At 40.9% G+C, this 15,739-nt stretch overlaps 1 long non-coding RNA gene across 2 annotated transcripts; it reads left to right on the top strand.

Annotated features, from left to right (window-relative positions):
• Positions 1 to 842: 842 nt before the first annotated feature.
• Positions 843 to 11,417, top strand: LOC113992412. 2 transcript variants are annotated; one of them, XR_005567231.1, is made up of 3 exons: positions 843 to 1,099; positions 7,897 to 8,057; positions 9,769 to 11,417. It is a non-coding gene; the product is annotated as an uncharacterized LOC113992412 (long non-coding RNA). The 2 variants fall into 2 exon arrangements; XR_003542241.2 differs by having other exon boundaries at positions 7,897 to 8,091.
• The last annotated feature ends 4,322 nt before the right edge of the window (positions 11,418 to 15,739 follow it).

The raw sequence follows: 15,739 nt of genomic DNA, 5'->3' as shown, positions 1-15,739 counted from the left end.
CACTCTCTCACATATGCGTGGAGACAGAGACACCTACATATTTTTGTAGCAGAGGTGCATCTATGATGTTTTGAATTTGCCCTCTTGGTTCTTCAGTTCCTGATACTGTAGCTGGGTCAGACTTTGATGACTGAACTGCAATATTGCTATGGAAAGAAGTTAATGGGTAACAGAGACTTTCCTAAGTTCAGCTGCAGTCAAAGCTCCATCTGCAAGTTGGAAAGGGCAGTACAAGGGAAAGGTTTTCTCTCCAAAAGAATGTGAACGGTGCTGAAGCAGAGACAGACAGGTGTGAGGTCTAAGCCCTGGATAAATGTCAACTGCAATAAAGTAGTTGTTAATAGGGAGGTTGCTTTCTTCTTTTCTACACAAAAATAGTCAGAGGGAGGGAGCACCTCTCTTGTGAGGACAGGCTGAGAGAGTTTGGGTTGTTCAGGCCTGGAGAAGAGAAGGCTCTTGGGAAACCTTATTGTAACATTTCAGTTTAAAGAAGCTTAAGGAGGACCTGTAAGAAAGATGGGACAGACTGTGAAGACTTCCTCCAGAATAAAGAGAACTGTTGTAGTTTCTCTCAAGGTTTGCTTAGTTTTGTTCATAAATGAAGGGTATCACCTGTGACCAGGATTTAGTGGCATGGTTACAGCAATTTTATACTTTTCAAAACTGTTAAATTAAAACAGATTTTGTTTAGATTAGATATAAGGAAGAAAATTTTTATAAGAGTGGTGAAACACTCGACAGGTTGCCCAGAGAGGTGGTAGAGGCCTCACCCCTGGAACCGTTCGAGGTTGGACTGGGCTCTGGGCAAGCTGATCCTGAAGAAGTCCCTACTCATTGCAGGGGAGTTGGACTAGATGACCTTTAGAAGGTCCTTTCCAACCCAAACTGTTCTAAGATATTTATCGGATATGTTAGGCAAGGCCCATAAGTGGAGGGGAATAGGAAGGGAAGGACTGTGAGAAAACTCCCTTTCTCTAAAGTATCTGCCAGTGCTTTTCAGTCTGCCTTACACCAGTGAAAACAGAAATAGCTCCTGGAGGTGTGGAATAGAGACAAGGTCCTGGCCCACATGAGGGTTCATGTCTTCCACTCATATGAGGTATGTAGTCCCCATTTCCCATTGGTAACGCACGGAGCAGGACTGTGCCTCTCATGGCCACCAATACCAGTGGAAATAAATTGTGCAGGCAAGAAAGAGACTACATTCATAGTGAATTGGAACCATTTTTCAATACTGACATGGCAACTGGGCATCTCTGCACTTCTCTGAAGTGCATGAAGTTAAGTCCTTGAATAATCACAAAAAGAGGCATGAGAAAGGCCATAGGAAGTACCCTTGCTGTGGTATTTTCCTCTGTAAGGATGTCATAGAGTAGTCCCTTTTATTTATAGCTATATTAGCATAAATTCAACTTCAATTTTTCAAAAGCTATTTTGCTATAAGACTACTCTGTGTCTTTACCATTGTCATTCGCACTCCATAGTCAGAGGGAGTTATTAACAGAAGGCCTATAAATTCAAGTCATTAAACTGAGTATCTGTCATTAAACTGAGTATCTGTCATTCAACTGAAAGTAATTCAGAGTAATAAATTGAAAACATTAAAAACTCTTCCAAACTGAGAGACGACCTCTGGTTCAGAGATCTGAAGACTCTGAGTCACCTAGCAAAGGCAACTGGCACCCTCCACGCACTGTCTCATTTTGTGAATTAAAAACCATGATCATATTTGTCATGGTTTCCACTGTAGCAAAAGAAGACTGGTGGGAATGGAGTATCTCACCCAATGTGCAAGGCTCTCAAAAGTTTCTAAGTGACTCGGCAGCTGACTCGCTATGGTCCATCTCAACATTTCCGTGGATGCAAGTATTCTTGCCCATGCAATATGGTTGAGTTAATATCATTGTCCTATTTCTAAAGACAGCAGATGTTACAGTTTTGCAAGCTGTCTTCTCAGCTTCTCAGGGAAGTTGGGCATATAAAAGCCAGAGTTTCCTTGTGGAACAAGCTTGTTTGTTGCTACAATCTTTGCTACAAGGCTTGTAAAACAGCATACAGAAACCTCTCTTTTTCAGGAGAGCCTGGCACTGACACAGATGCTAAATTCCTTGAAAGTTGCTTATTCACCACAGTAGATGAAAAGTCTGAAGAAGATTGTGAAATTTCTCGCTTTTCCAATACTATAGTTCCACTTGGAGAGACTCCTAGTTGCAGACCTGAGCGCGATCAATGCAGCTGCAAGGACTGGTCATGGATTCAACAGGGAGCAGGAGACCTCCTGGCATGGGATCTAGCAGTGCCACCTCGCAACACCTAGCAAAATCATACTTGGATGAGCCTGAACTGTTGAAATAACTGATGTTTAGAGCTCTTTGAAGCATGCATTAAGCCTGCCTTCCTTCTTGAAATATTGCCCTTTATAGTGCAAACTTTTGTCAAACACCTAATCTCAGGAAAAAAACCCTTTCAAATCAAAACACTGGGGTTCATTATTACTAGTTACTCATAATTTCCATTGATTAAAATACTAATAATAGTGATTATCATCACCCTGCCGTATCTTTCCTTTCTGGTACCATGGCAATTTCTGCACCACATGTGTGCTGTTCAGACAGTTCCTTCCGAAATACTTAGATTCACTGATAAATGTGCAATTTACAAATGCAGTTCCCAGCTGAGTAGTGCTTTCCAAGTTAGAAAACCACTTCTACCTCTTATAAATAAGTATGTCCTTAAGTGCTTTTCCAGGTGTGATTCAGACATGTGATATTGGACAGAGCAAGGGTTTAACATAAGTGACAAACCAAGTTAGCAAAAGAATGTTTCTGTCTTGCACTGCTGCTAGAGTTAAACTTTGCAAAACTGGCTTTTTAGTTATCAAAAAAAGTGTGCAGATTAAGAAAGTGAAAGGGAAGAAAGAAATGTTGTAGGACTATGCAAAGATAAGTCATGTGGCTGCTATGAAAGAAGAGTTCTCTTGCTGGAAGTCAATTAAAAAAAAACTAAAAAAAAAAAGAGAAAATCAATGAAATAAAGTCTAAAAGCCATCTGGTCCCTGTATGGGAGAAATTAGTGTATAAATGCAACTATCTCTCTCAACCTTTCATCTCTGTGAAAGGTGGAATTTTAAGACATGATATCCTTCATTACTCATCTCATTAGTCATCTTACTATTATAGTTGGTATTGCTAGGCTGGATGCCCTCATTCCAGCTTTTAACCTATGCTGTTGAACAGGGAGTGACGTTAATCAGTTCTCTCAGGGCTGGCTGTCCTTCTGTGAAATGTCATAAAAAATCTGAACATATTTTGTGAGAGGTGTGTTATAATCTGGTTATTAAAATTATTAGGGAGATGTCTCTCCCAAATTAAGGTGCAAACGACACTGTATGCCCAACTCAATAGTATGGATTTTTATTTAACAATAAATGTGAGGTAGAGAGAGATAGAAAGAAATAGGAAAAAGAGAGGGGGGAAAGAAGAGAGTTACAGAGAGACAGATTAAGTAGAAAAATATCCCCACTCTGTGGATTCCAACAGCATTCTCTTGGTCCTCTTCTTGTGATCTTGCTGATGAGGGTCCCAGTCTTGTCAAGGTGATGGTCACAGTCTTGATCTGTCAGGTGGTAGGGGAAGCCCGTGAAACACAAAATTCCACGGGTTATATATGCTCAGGTTCAGGTGGGAACGCCCAAGTACCTCCCCTAGGATGGGGAGTTTTACACTGGATGATGTAATACTTTGGATCACGGGACACTTTGGGAGTCTTTGATGGATGAATATCTTCCGGCTACATGTGAATGTCCAGGTACTTCTCTAGAGGGGAGTTTTCACAGCTGAGTCACTTGTGTAAGGACTTAGGCATGATAAAAGCACTTATCCCACTTTGAAGGATTTGCCTCTTATGAGCCTCTTCCCTTATCTTGTTCAACCCCCAGCTGTAGCCTCCAGTGAGGGGTTCAAACACCCACCTGGGTGGTTACTGCAAGTGGTGGTTGATTGCTTAGGTCATTAACCATTAACAGTCCAGTCTTTCAAAAGGGTAAGGATGTTGTTCTACTGGACATTTCCCTAGTGATGTTTATGAAATTAACCATCTCAAGTGGCATAGAAATTCATCTCAGGATTAACACTGCCCTGGTTTCTTCCTTTTCTTTATACCACTACCTGTTTATTCCTATGTTGCTCCATTTCTTTGTAGGGCTTTTATATTTACATACCAGAATTACATTAAAAAAGAGGGTTGAAAGGTACCGCTGTAGATTGTTAGGTCCAGCCTGGAATCTGGCTTAAAGGCTGATACTGAGTGTGTGAGCAGGACAGGGAAGTGGGGATGTTAGACATTATTACCACTTAAGGTCTGTGAACATTTAGGCAGTGTTTGCAGTGCTCAAAGAGAAAGCAAACCTCTCCTGCTGCATGGCATGCCAACATGCACACGGCAAGCAATAAGAGGATTAAAAGGTCAGAAGTAGCAACTAAAGCTCCTATCAGACTCAGGATAATAGAAAAATAAAAATTTATTTTTAGGATTTGGTATGTATAAGCAACCTTCTCCCACGTAACATACAATAGGACAAGAGGAAATGGCCTCGAGTTGCCCCAGGGGAGGTTTAGGTTGGATATTAGGAAAAAATTCTTCATGGAAAGGGTTGTCAAGTATTGGAACAGGCTGCCCAGGAAAGTGGTTGAGTCGCCATCTCTGGAGGTATTTAAAGGATGTGTAGATGTGGCACTTAAAAACAAACTTGAAAACATCAGTAGTGGGGTTAATGGTTGAACTCAATGGTTTTAGAGGTCTTTTACAATGTGATTCCTTAGTTGTCTTAAAAAGGTGCTATTGCTGATGGAATAGTTAAGGAGAGTTTGATTCTTAAAACCGAAAGAGACCATAGTTTTATTTGTAAATATGCCTGTAAGCACCACCCCCTCACTGCAGTATAAGGCAGATTTTCACATTTCTTGAATTTTTGGCTCATTTGAAGGCTTTTTTTTTTTTTTTTGAACAGAGACACGTGTATGTTTGTGTATATAAATAGTGAATTTTTTTTATGGAAAAGTTTTATCAGGAACAATGAATTACTTTCATTCCAAGGCACTACTGTAATGACCAGGTGTAGAGAAATGTAGAACCTAAACTTCTGGTGCTCCTCAGCAAGAAAAAGTATGCATTTTATCACCAGTTGTTAAGATTTATGGCATTGAAATTAAGAGCTAGCTAAATGCTGACTCAGCAGAATGTACTGGGGGCTTGGGCAGAAGAATGCCTAAGTTATTTTTGAGAGGGAGAGTGTGTCACCTAAATTAATACAGAGGAATTGCCTCATAAGTCTTCTCTACAGCTGCCCTGCACTACGCTAGTTGAGAACCAGAGTTCAACATTACACTCATTTTGCAGGTGTGGTGCCGATTCATCTGGTTTGGATCTTCGTGTCATTTCACCCATGTGAGTTTTAATGGCACTCAGGTTATTCAGAGAACCACACTAGCTAGGCCATTAAACTCACCATTAAATCCAAGCTCGCTCTTCAAGGACCCTAATTCACGTTTTATGAGACTGTCCAGTGTTGCTGATGACTCCAGTGGAAAATTTGAAATACAGTGTATTCCATCAAAAGAGAAACAAATCTGAGAAATACATAAGAGCAGGTAACATTGCACAATTATTACTGTGGTTTTCCTCTACTTGTAGGGAAACAAAAGCAACTTAATTTTAAAGCACATGCTCACCCTGAGTGTAGCATTGTGTAGACCTGCATTTTAGCCTACTTACTGTGAGCTCTCTAGAGAACTCAATATTGTAGAGTAGGGCAAGTAGAAAGCAGAGAGTTCTTTTCACAGTCTTGAGATATTCAGAAGCCTTGGAGCTTTGGAGATATTTATTTATTGATTGATTTAGGGAAAAAAAAAGAAGATATATGTTAAACTTCTAATGAAAAAAAACTAGGAACACCCCCCCCCCCCCAGAAAAAAAACTACAGAAAAAGAAAACTTCTTGAGGAGTTCATGGATTCCCTTACATGTGGCATCCTGCAAGTGGGATCTGGTCCTATGCTATGAATCATATAATAATTTCTGTGCTCTCAACAACAAAGGTGCTTTCAGGACAGACCCTACATTCCTGAGGATTACTCCATCTGGCTAGAAACCACTCATACTTCTTGAATCCCCTCTCACAAAAATCAGCATGTTTAAAGAAATTAATCTGAAATTAATAAAGCTAATAAAAATTAATAAAAATTAATATTATATGTTTGAGAAACCAAATCAATAAAACCTTACTTTGCTGGATTTTTTTCTGGCTTGTTTTGCTTGGGAATTCTCTCAAACAAGCACTGGTATTTATTAAGACACTTCTCTGGTCTGGCTTTGCTCCAGCAAGGCATGGCCTCGTTCCAATCTGCTGTTAATGACAGTATTGGAGTGACACACACCAGTCTACTCATTATTGTGCAGAGGAAAGAAACTGCACAGACTAGTCTATTTAACAATGGGGAAAACAGGTAAACTTGACAGGGTTTGGAAGCAGACTAAATATAGTTAGGCACTGGCAAGTGTAAGAAGCATAATGTAATCACAGCACAGAATTAATTTGAGAAAGAAAAGTGGAGAATGCTTCACTCCTAAGTGGTATCTCTTGTAAGGAGATAGCTGATTTCTCCAGAGGGTTGCTTGATGAGGGATTGATATTTTGTTCCCTCAGGTTTGGTTTTTTTTTTTTTTTTTTTTGGTTGGTTGTTTTTTTATTTGGTTTGGTTTGTTGATAGTTTTTTGTTGATAGTTTTTTTTCCTCCAACAGAAAGTCTTGCTGTTACAAATTATAACCTTCCTTTCCTAAGCAGATGTTTCATTCTTTCTGGTAGGTGTTCAACGTTTTAGCACTCTGTGACAACGCTTTGAATACTAAGAGCATTCTCTTTAGCTCCCAGCATATCTGTTTTGAAATTCATTGCTTGCACTGTTTGTATGCTGAGCGTAACACTACCAGAACAGAGCTGAGATGCTGTTGACACGCTTGAGCAAAAGGAAATCATATAACCCAGGATACTCTGTACAGCCCTGAAAGTGACTGAAATCCACCAGAGAAAGCAGCAAGCTGTAGCTCTCTTTTAGAAATGGCTCGCTTTTGAGGCTCCTTTTCTCAAAGGACTGAGCTGCCGGAAGACCAAGAAAAACAATATTATGAGTCAAAGAAAAGTCATCTCTACAGCAGTTCCAAAAACTGGACTAATTTCTGTGTGCTGCTTTGTGAGCTAGTCACATAACAGTAGTTTGAAGATGTTATTTAAATATTATAAGAAGTGCACAGAAGGGCAAGAAGTGAGTGTACCGCAGGGAATTAAATGAATGTGTTATGTATGAGAAGATTGGATAGTACAGTATCTCCAGGCCTCGAAGGAAGGTGACAGAAGGGAGCCTAATTGCATTATATAGTCCCTAAGGAAATTCATACAATAATGAATGACAGAATGTGTTCACACTTGAAGAGAATGGATAAACAATCCATAGACCTTGTTTTAAAGGTAGAAATTAAAAGTTCAGACTACCCATAAAATGCCTAGTATTTCTTCTAGAGGGCTCTTGGCATAAAAACAGGCTAAAAATGTAACTAATGATACCACATTATATACATATGTGTATGTAGACATGCATATAGGCATATTTCAACATTTGATGTACTAGATGACCAGAGATGAAAACTATTTGTTAATCTATCATAAATGAAGCGCAAGCTTAGGTATTCCTGTTTACATTTATCAACATTTTTTCACTTCTATTGTGCATGACTTTCCTACTTTCTCCTCTTTAACTTTCTTAAGCAAGGGAAAGGGAAGAGGAGGTTGCCCTTCCCACATGACACAAGGTTTCATGACCTGATGTCCTTTTTCTGTTCTAGTGCCTTGGAAATGCTGTAGTACTGCAAGAGAGGCCCTTCCTGCCTCCAGGGAGAGGAGCTGTGTACCATGGACACCAACAGTCTCCAGAGGAGGCTCCCCACTGCCTGGAGCAGGAAGGGAGACCTCCTGGTCAATGGTGACAGTCTTCTTTGTGATGATCGTGCGTATCCATGCTGTTCTTCCAGTGCTCCCAGGTGAAAGTCAGTGCCTAAGATAAAAACAGACCTGTCCCTCTGAACAGAAGCAGTACCAGTTGAGTTCTAATGGCAAGTTTGCCTGAGTAGAGTAAGGTCCTCAGGACTGGCAGAAGTTTTGTTATGTGCTCCTTTTGTTCTGCCCAAGAGGAAATAAAAGAGCCCAAACATGTGTCAAACATGTTCTGTGGAGGAGAACAATGGAACCAAGGCACTCCGGGACAGTGAGGTCACACCGTTACAAACTACACATTTTTTTGCAAAGTGTAGACAAATTGCTGTGTAATTATGTTCAGCTGCAACAATGACAGATATGCTTACAGATGAGATAACAATGATTGCTGCAAGCAAAGCAGTTACACAGTTGAGATTTTTGCACTGTGAGGTTATCCTGACTTTGTACATACCAATGTATCCCCCAAAGTCCAGCTGAACCCAGCTGCTGGTACAGTGTGTTTCAGGCAGAACAAGTGCTGTAGCCAGAGGCACACAAGGGGGCAATTGAACTTGGCATGACATTTGCTTTCAGTTGCTTTCCAACTTAAATAATCTTTTTAAACATCAACCAGGTGGACCTGTGCACTGCAGCTGTGATGCCTGCCCCTTCATGAAGTACAGTAGAGCTCAGTGGCAGGCTGCAGCTGCCTGGCTTGTGCTAGGGGCTGTGCTTGCTCAGCTCCTCTGGTGGCCAACCTCCTGCAGCCCAAACCTCTCACTGCTTGTGAGACTTGCACTTCAGCAATGCCTCTCTTCTAGAATCTCAAAACACTCACCCGGTGTTAGTAAGTGTCCTGGTTCTGGTTGGAGCAGAGTTTGGGTTCATCTTAACAGCTGCTACAGTGCTGTGGTTAGGATTTAGTATGACAATAACATGGTTAACACACCGATGTTTTGGTTGTTGCTCAGTAGTGCTTTCCCTAAGTCAGGGACTTTTCAGTGTCCCATGCTTTGCCAACAAGGAGGTAGGTGCAGAAGAAGCTGGGAGGGAGCATGGCCAGGACAGCTGAATTGAACAGGCCAAAGGGATGTTTCATACCATGGAATGTCATGCCCAGTATATAAATTGGAGAGAGTTACCCATAAAGAGGCCAATCACTGTTTGTGAATGGGCTGAGTACTGGTCAGCAATTGTGTTGGGATGAGCAATTGTATAGTGCATCACTTGTCTGCCCTGGGTTTTACTTTTTTCTCTTCTCTTTTCCCCCCTCATTACTATTATTGTTTTTGTTGTTATTATTATTTAATATATTTATTTAGTTTCAAATATTAAACTGTTCTTAGCTCAACCCCATCAGTTTTTTTAATCTTTTTCAGATTCTCTTCCCCATCCTATAGTGGGAGAGAGGGAGTGAGTGAGTATCTGTGCAGTACTTAGTTGCTGGCTAGGGTTAAACCATGCTAGTAAGACAGCACTCATCAGCCTTCTCTGAAGGCTTGTTGGTACAGGAAAGGTAGAATAGCAATACAAACAGGGAGCTCTGATGTTCTTCCCTGAGTGTTCTCCTAGGATACTTTAAGGTGTTGCCTGTGGCACAGTGACTCAACTCACTAAGACCTCCAGCCTCCCAAAGCAGTAGGAATTTGCCAGTCAACACTCCTCCTCAGATTTTGCTCCCATTTTGTAGATTGTTGAATTTTCTATGCTAGTGGGTGATCTATTTTTTTTCTCTTTAACAGGTTTAATTGGTTCAAGTAGTAGAAATTACCTTGCCAGAACAGTGCCTTGTTTTCAGATATTGCGAGAAGCACACAGAGGATGCTGCTAACTGTTGCACGCCATTGGATAGTGCATCTAAATCTGGAAAGCTCAGAACTCGTTGACTGTGAATCATTCTTGGCTGTACAATACCAGCAGGCATTATATTGTCAAAAAATTAACTTTCCATCAAAAAGCTTTAAATGTTGCTTTGGCATATACATCAAGAGAAAGTGTATATCATCTGTCACTGGTGTCCCTTTCCATTGAGTAGTTCCTGTTCCTCAGAGATGTCACTGCCAAGTGTTCCTGTGCTGAGTGAAGAGGATCTCAGTGCCTGGCCAGAGGCCAACTGATAGGGCATGAAAGGTGGCACAGCTACCATGTGTTAGATGGGTTGCTGCCAGGTTATGTGTCTGTTTGGCAAAACTGGAAACTTTCTAGGGGGACTTTTAATATTTTTGGGATTAAATCTAAACTGATGCACTGATTGATGGGGGTTCGTAAAGTGGTGATTGCTCTGAGTGACAAAAAGCAGGAACTGATTCTCCACTGGAAACACAATTCAACCATACAAAAGCTGTGCTTTATTCCTGATGATGAGTTCCTGGAGATGAAAGCCATCCATCCCTGTTTAGATGCTGAAATCTTCGGATATTCCCTTTTTGAAAAAGTGTGAGGTAACAGAGGTGTCTGAGCATGTGCAGAGTGAAAGAAGAACAAAAACAAGAGTGTTTTTTATAGTGTTTGTTGTTGTTGTTTTCCTAAGGTGTATTCCGGGCATAAATTTTATACCTTTATGTTTCTTCTCTGCACAGTGGAGATATGCACAGAAACTTGCCATGGGAAAGGTCATGCATTGGAGGAAAAAAGGTCATGGCATGGGAAAGCAGGATACCTAGGAATGAACTGATAAAAGTGTCTGCTCCTCATGGCAAGAGCCAAAGCCCCTGAAAGGACCTACCCTGTCAGGACCTTCTCTATCCCAGTAGCCCTGGATGTGTTGAGAGAGCCAGTGGAGTAACCACTGGAGGAGTCACTCTAAGGTCACATGGCTAAGGTCACTCTGTAGAAGACCAGATCTAAGCATGTTTTGTCTCAAATGTTCTTACTGTTATGACAGGAAGATATGATTGGAGACATGGAGGTGGGACACTGCAGTTCTGAGCCAACTTCCTGCTCTGCGGTGAGACTCGTGCTCAGTTCCACCTCCCCACTTTTCCTCCCCTGCTTCCTGGAGAAGGGCTGACTGTGCAGGTGTGAACAAAGTGGTGAAAGTCTAATTTACATAAGAGGTGTGCACCAGGTTAACTATAAAAGGACATAGATTGGGCCCCTTCGCTCCCTCTTTTCGTCTCTTCTCTTTCTCCTCTCCTTTCCTCTTTTTCTCTTTAGCTTTCTTTGTCTTGCAACACCAGCTGTGGACCGTCCATATGGCAGGACAAATGTGGGATCTAAGGACTGGTGAGATTGTTTGTCTTCTTCCCTTGCTTTGCCTGACTGAAGCACTGCTATCATATTCTTTGTACTCTGTATGGAACACTGTTTTGGGAGGGGGGAGATTGTGGAGGTGTGCCGTGGGTTGTGTGCCAGCACCTTTGAGGAGTTTGTGGTGGGAGTTGAGAACTTGAAGTGCTGTAGAGTAAAACGTAAGAGTTCCTGACACGTGTCTGGTGTCTTTGTTCAGCCTGGAGAGAATTTATAACAAACATCACGTCCCCTACTGGTGGGTCGTGACACATTCCTGGCATGTCTGCCTTCAGTACTGGGAAATTCTTGGAATCTGTGATGACTGTAATGAGCAGAGAGGACCCCTGAAAGGACAGTATCTGTCAAAGCCTCCATCCCACAGACAACTGTGTTCTCCTGCACTACCCCCCTCACATATTTTTATGTGACCACATAGCTGAAAAACACACTAGAGCATATGTTTGAAATCCAGGTAACAGGCAGATTGTGCTGGGAAAAAGTCCAATATAATTTAAAGAAGGTCATGCTGCTGTAAGATTTCATCACTCAAAGTCACATGATAAAATAAAAAATGTAGAGAGTATTTAGTTTTAATTTAGTAGAAGTAATTTTGATTTGAGGTAGGCTGCATACTGTCTACTGAAAAAATTATTCATAGGCTTTAATTGTAAAAAAGAGAGGAGCCTTTTGCTTCAAAGAGCTCATCAGCAAGCTGTCTTTCCTGTTTTATCAGTAAGCAAAGCTGAGAGCAAATAACAGATGGGTATGTCCCTTAGCGCCAGCAATGAATGTGCATGAAATATAGCACAATCTACCTCCAGTGTGTTATGTTTTTTAACAGTAGTAGTAGGTGTAACGCAGGATGAATAAATAGCACAGATCAAAGATCCTTTTTTTCTACTGAGAAGATGGCGGTGGCTGGCATTTGGGAAATGACCATATTATTTTGGTGTGATTGTTGAAGCAGAGACAAACAGCTTCAGCACACACATGGAATGAATTTTAGGGGGCAATAGGAGTATGAAAAAGATGTTTATGGTTGGATTGGGATCCCCAAAAAAGAACAAAAGCTCCAGTTATCTTGTTGCCTCGTCCGGAGGCAAATAAGCCTGTTCTAGCCGTGGAAAAACTAAGATTAGATCCTCAAGTGGGCTTAGAGCTGCAATGCAGGGATGATGCAGAGGGAGAGCCAGTTTGCATTGCTTGGATGGCTGGATGGAGCACCAGAGGGAGCTTGGCTGTGGTAGAACAACAACCTCCCCGGGCACACACAGCCCGGCTGAGTCATCAGTGGGTGCTGTGCTAACACAGCCAGGGCCTTTCTGATACTTGTGTTGGCTTGAATAGCACTGTCTGGATTTGTAAATATGTCTTAAGGGGCTAAGGCTGGGGCTTGTAAAAACCAGCATGTTGATTTTAGGGAGCTGTTGAGCCTGCCTAGTGGAAAGGAAGTGAAGGGTTTACTTAGTAATGCCTTACTCAGAAATGATGGAGGGAAAGGTCTCTCTGGGTGTTCAGGGTGCACAGCTGTGAAAGCTGACCAACCCCTCCCTGCTCCTATCAAAGAAATGAACAGAAAAGTCTAATGAATTGAAGAATCACGGAATGACACCTTCTGTTAGACCAAGTTGCTCAAATCCCCATCCAACCTGGCCTTGAACACTACCAGCCATCCGCAGCTTACCTGGGCAACCTGTTGTATTGTCACCATCCTCACAGTCAAGAATTCCTTCCTAATATCTAATGTAAACCTGACCTTTTTCAGTCTGAAGTCATTCTCCCTTCTCCTATCACTACCTGCCCTTGTAAAAAGTCCCTCTCCAGCTCTCTTCTAGGCTACCTTTAGGTAATGGAAGGCTGCTGTAAGGTCTCCCTGATACCTTCTCTTCTCCAGGCTGAACAACCCCAGCTCTCTCAGCCTGCCTTCATAGGAGAGGTGATCCAGGCCTCTGATCATAATCATAATTCTGGCCCTCCTCTGAACTCACTTGGAGAGGTCATCAGTGTCACTCCAAGCTGTCTGAGACCTTGAGGGGATTTTGGTTTCTACCACTACTGTGAAGAGAGAGAGATGCTATCTCCCTGAGCTGGAATTCTTCATTCATTTAAAATTGAATCAGTCTTTGCAAGCAGAGCCAGTGCAGCAGGAGAAATTCAGCATGTCCCTGGGTGATGAGGGAAACACTTGCTGATGAGCACTCCCGGGGATTTGCCACGACACAAGTGCTGGGTAGGTCTGTGTGTGTGCAGCCTGCAATAGTTCTGTGTATTAAGGAAAATTACAGTTCAGTATTTTCAGCGTCTGAATTTCAGGTGAAGGTGCTTTTGGCGCTAGATGAAGAACTAAGTCTCATCTGTTTCTTACTTTCAAATTACAAAATGTACAACTGCTTTGCATACATCCACTACCTGTTAGGTTGTGTGTAGCTACTCAACTGTTACTCTAGCTGTATTTGATAGAAAATGCCAGAGGGCCAGACTGTTAAACAGTGTAAATTAACCAATTCCACTGACATCAGCAAGAATTCTGGGCCCGTAGAACATGTCCATAATCGCACTCCTGGGTGGGTTTAATAAAAAAGCAATGTGAACTGGTTTTGCTTGGTATTCAAGTTATCTTGCAGCTTACAGGTATAAGTGAAGCTGTGCTTGTTTCACCATTCTAAGAGCTTCCCAAACATTTCAGATCACTGCACTGATGTTATGTTGAATGCGAGTTGAATTTCACTTCATTTAAAATTTGTACTATTATATCTGGAAAGAAAAAGAAAAGGAGTCTGGATAGAGGTGATACAAATTCAGATTAAACTCAAGTTCAGATAGAATTTCACAAGGGTCAGATCCTTTATGTGCTTGGGAACAATAAAATTCAAGGATATCACTCTCCTTCAGATTAGACTTGAAGGAATGTTTTACATAAACCTCTGTGCAAGCAAACAAAAACTCTGTGAAACCAAAAGCACTGGATTTTTAGTTCTTGCAGAATGGAAGAATGAAGAATGTTGTATTGAGTTCATGCACCCTTATAAATGAAAACAAGATGATATATTTCTAAAAGTGAGATTGCAGCATATTTTGAAGCATAATCTTGTAAAGAAGCCAATGTGGAAGTAAGAAAATAAAAACCAAAAACCAAAGCAAGAACCAGTATCAGAGGACCTAAATATAGGTTGTATACATTATCCTGGGCTGAAAATTCTGCTCTGGAAAATAAATGTGAGATGCTTCAGTGACAATAACCAAATACAACCAGAAACAACAACAAAAATAACTGCCAGAAAAAGATAAGACAATGGCATAAAAGAGGTAAAAATATTTGGGGAATTCAGTGCACAGATATACACAAAAATTTCCTCTGACCTTTGTTTTTACAGAGGTTTTTACACTTACATTGTTGAATGTATGTCAGAATGGCTGTAAAGTTCCTGTACCTATGTAGAACCGGGTTCCTGGGAATATTTATCATCCTGTCAGGGTGAAATCCTTCCAAATTTATTTCAGGAGCTTTTTGGTTTACTTTAAATTTTTTTGTTCTTTGAAAGGAATATTAACTTCTCATTCATGTGTGCCAATGAGTAACTTGGATAAAAAAAAGAGTTTCCCTGAACAAGAAATAAAATCAGAGTTTTTTGGTTACTACTACTGCATAACTGAATATTACACTGCTATTTGTAAGAGTTATTTGTACCCATTACATATAAAGAACCAACGGAGGCATTATGGGGTTCTGAGGCATTATGGGTTTCTGATAGTAAAAAGAAAAAAGCATGAGTGGTTTATGATATCTTCAGACTTCCAGGACACTTATATATCTGTATCACGTTTTTCTAGTTTCAACATTTTCATTATACTATACCACTGTGAGGAGCAACGTAATTTTTCTGCATTTATGGCTTGTAGTGGCCAGTTATACACAGGTTTCTGTGGAAGAAGGTCCCCATCAGTGTAATATTTTGCCTATTTTGCCTATAAAAATGTCTTCTCCTTGTGTGCTAAATCCTAATGTTGAGAGGAACTGGGGACCCTGAAGATAATTCTTCCAGAACAGCAATCCTCCTGAAGTTTAAAGGAACTTCAGGAAAAAGAAAAAAGAAATACTGGGTTTATTTATCTATATTAAAAAAAAAATAATTAGATTTCACATCAATAAAGGGATTATATATTGTTTTCATTTGCAATTGTATCGATAACATTTAAGAATTTTATAGGTAGCCTGAATAGTAAGAAATACTGTGTTTTGTTTGCAGAGTGGGGCTGTTTCTCATAGTCCAAAGACACAACATGGATCATCCTTCGCTCTCTGTGGATGACAGACTCATGACTGCTTTTAAAGAGCCCTGACTTGATTTTTGCTCAAAGAAAACATTTTCCAGCAAGTCTTACTGACGAGTTGGGGACCTCCCTGAAAAGGAGCAAAACACCATGAGACTGCTAATCTTTTCACTCTTTTTACTGTGGTTTCAGTCAAATTGCAGGTGTGTT

The sequence above is a fragment of the Pipra filicauda genome, unplaced genomic scaffold (assembly GCF_003945595.2).
Source record: "Pipra filicauda isolate LSUMZ 115617 unplaced genomic scaffold, ASM394559v2 scaffold92_size2517590_pilon, whole genome shotgun sequence".
Classification (NCBI taxonomy): Eukaryota; Metazoa; Chordata; class Aves; order Passeriformes; family Pipridae; genus Pipra; species Pipra filicauda.
This window is presented reverse-complemented; position numbering and strand designations above follow the sequence as displayed.